A 9,544-nucleotide genomic window follows, 5' to 3' on the forward strand; every position below is an offset into this window, starting at 1 on the left:
CAATTAATTTTAATGGGTGACATTCATCAATTATAGTACATAGATTCAGAGAAAATATCTCCAGATCATTTTGACATTTAATTATGTTGTATACTAATCACCCAAAGTCCTCCGTCACCTCTTGTCTGGTTTCCTTTGTGCCCCTTAAATAAATAAGTTTTCTGGTTAGTGACAAGCCCTCAGAAGTACAAAGGAACACTACAATCCTATTAATTATCTTTTTTTGTACAAATTCACTAATTTTTTATCTTATAAGTTTCTACTATGTTATGAAAATTTGGTGATTATAAAATTTTAACTGTAGACAGAAGTTACTTGAACACTAATTATTTCCTTTAATTTTTCTTTAATAATATATTTGCACTTGATGTTATTATTAACAGGTATTAAATTAATAAAACTACTTAGTTCGCTTAATTAAGCTGAAGTAACATCTAATAAAAATTTAAGTATGTAATAAAAATAGAAATGTGATGTGAAAAGAGGTTAATTAATAAAATCTTAAAATTGGAAGGGGCTCAGTGGTTACTTAATCTACACTCTTTCTCAGGTCTCTCAAGTCAGGGAGCTCCACAAATATAGGCTGACTTTTATTAGTAGTCTACTTTCAGGATCAGAGAGCTCATTTCTTTATAACGTAAGCATTTACATTATTAAACTTGTGTTATCTGTCTTCCTGCATCTCCTACTCACCAGTCTTGTATTTTCCCTTTGAAATATTAAAAAAAAAAAGTCTATTTCTTCTTGTACAGGATAACCTTCCTTCACCTCCTAATATTTAAAAATTCTATTTTGTTTTTAATTAAATCTCTCCTTCTCTAGTTTTTTAACCACTGTTTCATAACATGATTCTCAGACTAGATTAAAATCTATCCCAGTTAAATTATTTTAAATTTACTCTACTTTGTCTCATATCATGACATCTAGAACTGGATTCAATATTTTAGATGTTGTCTAACTAGTGCTGAATACAATGATGGAGAAAATCTCAGTTGTTTTGAACAATATTTTTTCCCTTTAACTCAATTTAGAAATATGTATTTGGCATGTTGGAAAAGAGTTTGGTGTAATGGCTGTCATTAGGTGACATCATCTTTAGTTTGGTTGCTGGAATCGTTGGTCAACTAAACCACCTCAATCTCTTTTTCAAGTGAACTGCTGTCACGACAGTCTTTTTCATTCTGTTTTGTAAATATGTTCTTTACTTTTGCTGTTGTCACTTTTTACCTCCAAGGAATTGAGTGTTGTTCTTTTTAAAAAGGCAAAATGTTGGTTCTTTCAAGGTTATTTTGAATCTTAATATTTTTCTCTTGAGTGTTAGCTATCACCCTCATTCTTGGGGTCTTGCAAGTTTGATAAATAAGCTCTCTTTTTTTTCCACAAAATTCCTGAATAAAACGTTAAACATGACAGAATTCAGAAAATCTGTGGAATTCTACATTGAACAGATGTCTTATGACACATTGTGAAAGACCCTTCTTTAGTCATTAATTAACACACTTCTTTGAGTATGGCCAGTCACACGTAAGTAACCATTTTATGAGGAACTTCATCAGATTGTTTCAGAATCAATCAGCAGAGTGAAAGTTAATAACAGAGCATGGAGATTAAGAGCACCAGACACAGGCCTCAGAGTGATAGGAACTGGACTGGGCTCTGGCTCATACTAGTTGTGCGGGCTTGCCTTTGTCACTCACCTTCTCTTCATATGCTTTTTCACCTTTAAAGTGGAGGAGGAGGAAGAGAAGGAGGAAGGGGATGATGGTGATGATGATGGTGAAGGAACCTGTCCATAGGGTTGTCATCAGGATCAATGAGTTAATATATCTCAAGTACTGAGAAAAACACCTGACATATAATAAACAACATAGTGATCAAAATTAACCCTATATTTCATAGCATTCTTTTGACCTATCAGCTTTCATAAACCGTATTCTCACCAGTCATTGGTTTCATAATTTCAGTGGCAATAAACCATGGGATTACTCACTTATTTTAAAAATTTATTTAGAATATACACCAAAATGTAATATAAAATATTATTGAATGTAAACTGTAATTTTTAAAAATCAACAATAAAATATTTTTTAATTATATAAAATAGGAAGGCTACTGCTAATAACTTTAAAATCCAATTTTTCCATTTTTAAGTTTTAAGTAGTTAGAAAGTACATACCTGTAAACATGATTTTTTTTTTTTTTTTACAGAGACAAAGAGAGAGAGTCAGACAGAGGGATAGATAGGAACAGACAGACAGGAATGATGAGAGAGATAAGAAGCATCAATCATCAGTTTTTCGTTGCAACCTTAGTTGTTCATTGATTGCTTTCTTATATGTGCCTTGACCGTGGCCTTCAGCAGACCGAGAAACCCCTTGCTTGAGACAGCAACCTTGTGTCCAAGCTAGTGAGCTTTTGCTCAAACCAGATGAGCCCTCACTCAAGCTGGCGACCTCAGGGTCTTGAACCTGGGTTTTCCGCATCCCAGTTTGATGCTCTATCCACTGCACCACCGCCTGGTAATCCGTAAACATGATTTTTAAAAAGTGTTTTAGACATATTTTTGAAGTTTTCTAAGACAAATAAAAGTTTGAAACAATATCAGTTTTTTATATGTATTAAAGACTATGTTAATAAAAATATGATACTACATTAAATAAAATGCCCTTAATCTTAATTTTATTATATTAAAAATAGAACTTAACTACTTCTTGAACACAGATGTTTGGCATGAAAAATGACATATATATATATATATATATATATATATATATATATATATATACACACACACACACAGTAACCTGTTTTCACTAGTTCAAATATTTTCTAATATGTAAAGGATTTTGATAGCTTTCAAGATTCTATAGTAAAATAAAATCTTAGAGATGTTTGCCTTTAGAAGAAAAAATTCTTATTATCAAAACATAGAAAAGGGCCCTGACTGGTTTGCTCAGTGGATAGAGCATCATTCCCAGCACACGGAGGACACTGGTTCATCCCCAGTCAGGGCACTTATGAGAAGTAGCCAATAAGTGCATATGTAAATGGAATAACTGACTTGAACAAGTTGATGTTCCTCTTTCCCTTCCCCCACCTGTTTCTCTCAGGTCAATGAAAAAAATTTAAAAAAAAAAAAGAAATTTACAGGAAATATTATTAAAGCAAAAATCAAATTCTTCTCTGGAGTTTATTAAATAATCTATTTATATTAAACAATTCCTTTTCCATATTTACCAAGATGATAGGAATGGGTGTCCTTTTGTTTTGCTTTGTATAATTTTGTGGATCTCACTTTATATTGTGGTAGATAACCCCCAAGGCTTGAATCTTGTGTGTTGTGGCAGATGGGGGTAGAATGTGACTTGCTTGTTGATAATTCCTCCTCTGTGAATACAGGCACCACACACACATACACATACACACACACATACACACATGCACACACATGTGCAGTAACACACTCATAAATATTTCTATTGAAAATATGTGGTCTAGGGACTCTTGCAGAGAGATAGCACTTCAATTTAATGAAAGCAAGAGAAAACACAATGCATTTAATTTCTCACTCCATTGTTTACCTCAGTAACTAGATCAACCATATATTTTAATCAATCATATATAAAAATTTTGAAAGTCATCTTTTGCAACTTCCTCTTTTTTACCCCAGTACCAACAGTATCACTAAAAGCTATCAAATTTACCTTCAAATTACCTTATACCATCTATTTGGTAGCCACTAGCTACATGTGGTGTTTGAACTTTCGAAATGTGGCTATTGTGACTGAGGCACTGAAATTAAAATTTTATTTACTTTAAATTTAAATATAAACTAATACACAGTTATTGGAAATTTTAAAGGTGTTTTTGGAACCACTTGGGTTTGTAAATTTACTTTCCAACTGTAAATCTCATGAAATTTAAATGAAGATTGAATTTCTAGATTTGTTCTATATCAGAATAGATCTTGATAGGTGTAAATCAAAATCAAGTATTCCTGAAGATATTTAGTGTAAGAATTAAGATGTATTCTAAGTGTAAAATATACACAAAGTTTTGATGACTGTACTTTTTACTTTTTTATAATGTAGTTACTAGAATATTTATGTGACTTTAATTAAGTTTCTATTATACAATGCAGGTCTAGATACATCTCATTTCTCTTTACCATTCTCCATTCCCACTGCCACTATTCTCTGGAACACTATAATGTTTTACTAACCAGTTTCTAATGTTTCTACCTTCAAACCTACCTCTACCTATTGGCCAAAATAATATTCCTAATGCAAAATCTTATTTGCTTTAAAACCTTTAGTGATTCTTCACTATTTCCCCAAATTAGATTCTAATGATTTTAAATAACCTCAATGGCTCAACTCTTTAAACTCATCTCTGACAGTACTTCAAATACTGAGTCTCAGGTATGCTTTTTCACTTTCTTGCTGATGGGACTGTGCCACACTGCCTCCTCTGTGGCACATGCTTTGTGGCCACTTCCTTTGTGGCTAAGATTACTCACCTTTAAGGATTAGCTCAGACAGCATCTTCTCTATAAAGTCACTTTTGGTACCCCAAGCTTTGTTTAGACTGCTCTTGTGTATTCCCAAATAGCTCAAAGTCACCTGAGTTATATGAGCCTTTTTTATACTAAATTACAATTTTGTTTGTTTGTGTCTCTTTTCTTACACCCTGAGATCCTGAATGTAGAAAATGTGGAAAAGAAAGGCACATAGTGAGGTCATTATACATGGTTTTAAGTTGTCTTACAAAAGGCTACTGTTGGCCCTGGCTGGTTGGCTCAGTGGTAGAGCATCAGCATGTGGAAGTCCTGAGATGACAGTGTTAAAGCAAAATACAGTCTTAACGACCATTAACTAAGAGGGGCTACAGAGAACATTCATGTGTCAAATCTGCAAAGACTGCACTTTGGGCTGAGACCTGTGGAGGCATATTAGCATTTAGGAGGTAATTCTCCTGCTGTTTGCATCAAATCTGCTGTAATATGCCTAACTCTCAATTCAAACTGTACGAGAATATTAAACTTAATTGTCTAGAACACTATAATATTTCCAGTATTATAAGAAAAGCAGTGCTGGCCCTGGCCGGTTGGCTCAGCGGTAGAGCGTTGGCCTGGCGTGCGGGGGACCAGGGTTTGGTTCCCGGCCAGGGCACATAGGAGAGGCGCCCATTTGCTTCTCCACCCCCCCCCCCTTCCTCTCTGTCTGTCTCTTCCCCTCCTGCAGCCAAGGCTCCATTGGAGCAAAGATGGCCCGGGCACTGGGGATGGCTCCTTGGCCTCTGCCCCAGGCGCTAGAGTGGCTCTGGTCGCGGCAGGGCGACGCCCCGGAGGGGCAGAGCATCGCCCCCTGGTGGGCAGAGCGTCGCCCCTGGTGGACGTGCCGGGTGGATCCCAGTCGGGCGCATGCGGGAGTCTATCTGACTGTCTCTCCTCGTTTCCAGCTTCAGAAAAATACAAAAAAAAAAAAAAAAAAAAAAAAAAAAAAAAAAGAAAAGCAGTGCTATATTGTCAGTGATGACTGTTTATTCTTCTCTTTGGTGTCTATTATCTTTAACTCATTTCTCCTCATACTTATAATTCAGTTAGAATGAAGGGCACTGTATGTATAATGAAGTCAGAAATAGGGTGACTATGAAAAGAATCCATGGGTAGGAAAGTCTACTAACTGTTGGCCATGTAATTGACTTAAAGAATGACGAGAGAGGTAAAATAATAATAATAATTAATAAGAATATTGTATTTAAGAAAGTATCTACTCTAATGTTAGAATTTATGGACTGTTTTACTAGAAATGTTTACTGTGGTTGGTATTACTAATCTCTTCTTAATAAGTCTTTCTTACTCTGTGCTGAGGTAGATCTAGGGCAACTCACGTCTGGAATGTACCCTATACTGAGTAAACAAAAACATAAAAATGAAACTTAAAGAAGATAAGTTTTAGATTCACATCTAGAAATCCAATTATATGCAGTCCTATCTCTGCCAACTACTTGTTGGCATTGGATAGATAGTGAATAGTCTCAGCTTTTTCCTTCACTCTCTTTTTTCTTTATAAAATGGGCATAATCCCTACTCCTAAGGATTTTGATGAAGACTAAATAGAATGGCATATATAAAATTCCTAAAAATGCTAGATACTTGATAAATGTTTCTTTCCTTCCTGATGATGTTTTTGATGAAGTTATATTAAATATTTGTTAATTAAAATTACAAGTTCATACAAAATACTTATACAGATGATATATTATAAAATTGTACACCTGTAACCTATATAATTTTATTAGCCAATGTCATCTCAATAAATTCAATAAAAAATATTTTTAAAAATTTTATGTTCATTGCATTATACTGTATGATGAAGAATTAACCTTTAGTTTAGTAGGCATATATTTTATTTTACAATGTACAAAACTACATGAAACAAATGTTTCTGGTTCAAAGTTGATCTTGGACATTTTCACATTGAGAATAGTGACTTTAGTAATAATTATAAACACAGGTAAAAATTTCAAAACTATATTTTCTTAATGGAGATTTACATAGAAAGATTTTTTTTTGCTTGATATTTCTTATTGATATTGATGGGAAAATTACTTAAAATTCACAGCAATGAGAAAATAATGTAATGCATGTGTTAATGAAAATTAATAGTGGAATGAATCTTTTTTGCAATACAATATTTTTTTACCAAAAGAAATTTATGGGGCCCTGGCCGGTTGGCTCAGCGGTAGAGTGTCGGTCTGGCGTGCGGGAGTCCCGGGTTCGATTCCCAGCCGGGGCACACAGGAGAGGCGCCCATCTGCTTCTCCACCCCTCCCCCTCTCCTTCCTTTCTGTCTCTCTCTTCCCCTCCTGCAGCTGAGGCTCCATTGGAGTGGAGATGGCCGGGGCGCTGGGGATGGCTCTGTGGCCTCTGCGTCAGGCGCTAGAATGGCTCTGGATGCGACAGAGTGACGCCCCAGAGGGGCAGAGCATCGCCCCCTGGTGGGCATGCCGGGTGGATCCCGGTCGGGCGCATGCAGGAGTCTGTCTGACTGCCTCCCCGTTTCCAGCTTCAGAAAAATGAAAAAAAAAAAAAAAAGAAATTTATGGCTTTCTATTTTATTGCACTAACTTTTTTAAAAAAAAAAAAGCTCAGAAATTAACAATTTACAGTGTTTTGGGATCCAACTTAAATTTTTTAACTGATATTGCCACAAATCCCCTATTATGGTTGCATTATAACTTAATGTTTATGTTGTCAACAAAATGTGATTATTTTGTGTTTGTGGTAACATATCTATCACATCTCAGATAATCTCACAAATGCTATGAGATTGAAACATTGTCAAAACATCAAAAGTTAAAATTAGAATAGGGACAAACTTGATTGTCAAGTCATTCAATACTTTTAAGCAAGGCTTGATGAAAAATAGGAAAAAGCACAGAAAGTCCCAACTGATAAAATTACTATTTGCTGTTGTATAATTACTTTTTATTGGATGCCCTGCCATTATAATGACTGAAATCCAAAATGTTACAAAGTTATTTTGCATAAGATGAAATGAATTTTACAATATATCCATAAATTTGTTGAAAAGTCAATAATGACTTTAGTTTTAACAGATTCTTTTGTACATAGTGTGATAGAATTGACAGCTTTTTACAATTTTGTCTCTTGAAAAAATGAAAGAAAACAGAATTCTTTTCTTTTTGGAAATAATACTCTTATGTGGTTTTTACCTAGAGTAAAATTAGCCTAATTAACTTCTTACAAACAATTTCCACAATAATTTTTTTATGAAATTTAAATTGCTTTAAAAGTTGCTTAATGAAAGGAATAGTGTTTGTGAAAACATTTTAGAGCATTTTGAAAATTATTCTCTAACATCTTGTTTTCCTTTTGCTTTAATTTCAGTTGTTTTTTTTTTAAACATGCTCATATCGCAACCACACAACAGTTGTAGTCTAGAGTTACACAAGCACCTATCCATCACCCCCCCCCACACTGCACATACAACAGTTTGCATCCTAATGACACAGTTATATTTAAAAAGTAGTGTAAGGCCAGGAGCCGCCATTATGGCCGTTCACATGCAGGTTTGCATTGGAATTGGACAGATGGTAATGAAACAATGGAGCCAAAAACTGGTGGGCCATCATCTTTAATCCTAGCTTGCACCCAGCAGGCAAGTAAAACACACACTGGGCAACAAAACCCACTCATTCAGTGCTCACAAAGCTACTGACTTTATCTGAGTTTCCTAGAATCAAAGGTTCCTAGCTCACCAGACTTATTCACCTCTGTTCCCCATCTCCTTTCTTCTCCCTGCACAAACTGCACAAACTGGCTTCTCACTCAGCACTCCACCTTCTTGGCTGCTTCTCCTGGCCTCTATGTGGCCTTTCTCTGCTCTCCTCTCTAATGCTAATCCCAGGAACCAAGAGAGCAAACTCCCGGTCTGCCCCACTTTATAGTGCAGAAATCAAAACCTTTAATCCAATATACAAATAAGGAAGCCTCTGATACAAAGTCACTTATCTGAGGCATAATGGGATTCCTCATGAGAGTGCAGCACACCACATCAAAAAGGGTGAGAAAGGCTTAGTCCTAAAACCAAGCCCCAGGCTACAAGGATCCTGCCTGCCCACAGCCCGTCCCCAACACATTAATATCACCTGGGCAATGGGCATCCACGTGGGCAGCTCCATCTTTAGCAAAGTGAGCATAATATACTTTATTTGCCCAATAAGTAGTTTTATATCAATACATTGGAACCTGAGTTTCTTTTTTATTAAAAAAAATCGCCATTAGGTTACCAGTTTAGCTCAACAACATCTATAGAAACCAATGCTGGTCAGTGAGAATAATACCTCCTGAAGCTTTAGCAGCTTTCCAAACAGCAGAATCACAGGATGAAGGAATGTATTAGGAAGTGTGCTGTTGGAGTCACAAGTGGCAAAAGTGATGATATAGATGTCAGATTAGGGAAAGCACTAGAAAAACCAAATACTACTCTCCTTGGAACTACTTATTATGGGTCTATGTATGTTACATACATTAAAATATTTGATTATTATAAAATTTTTGTGAGGTAGGTGCCATGATTGTGTTTATTTTCCAGAGTAGGAAATGGAGGCACAGATTAATTAAATAACTTGCTGAACACTAACTATCTATAAAGTAACAGGGCTGGAATTAAATCATGGTAGCCTGGTGCCAAAACTCATGCCCTTAATCATTACATTCTAATATCTTTTTGGCATTATATCCAGCACCACAATCAACTTTCTTCTCTCCCTTACTCATCTCGAGTCACCAATAACATGCTGACCTTCTGCATCTCTGCGATTTCTCAAGGGGTCAGTCACTCCCCATTTGTTCTCAACTGAAGTACTCAAGATTTGTTTCCTTAATATGGAATAAGGGAAAATTCTCTTTGTGCCAATTTCCATGTAGGTCAACTGTTAAAGTTAACTGTTATTAACGTGTATATATATATATATATATATTATATACACACATTATTATATATATATATACACA

This window comes from Saccopteryx leptura, chromosome 1 (assembly GCF_036850995.1).
Source record: "Saccopteryx leptura isolate mSacLep1 chromosome 1, mSacLep1_pri_phased_curated, whole genome shotgun sequence".
In the NCBI taxonomy this organism is placed as follows: domain Eukaryota; kingdom Metazoa; phylum Chordata; class Mammalia; order Chiroptera; family Emballonuridae; genus Saccopteryx; species Saccopteryx leptura.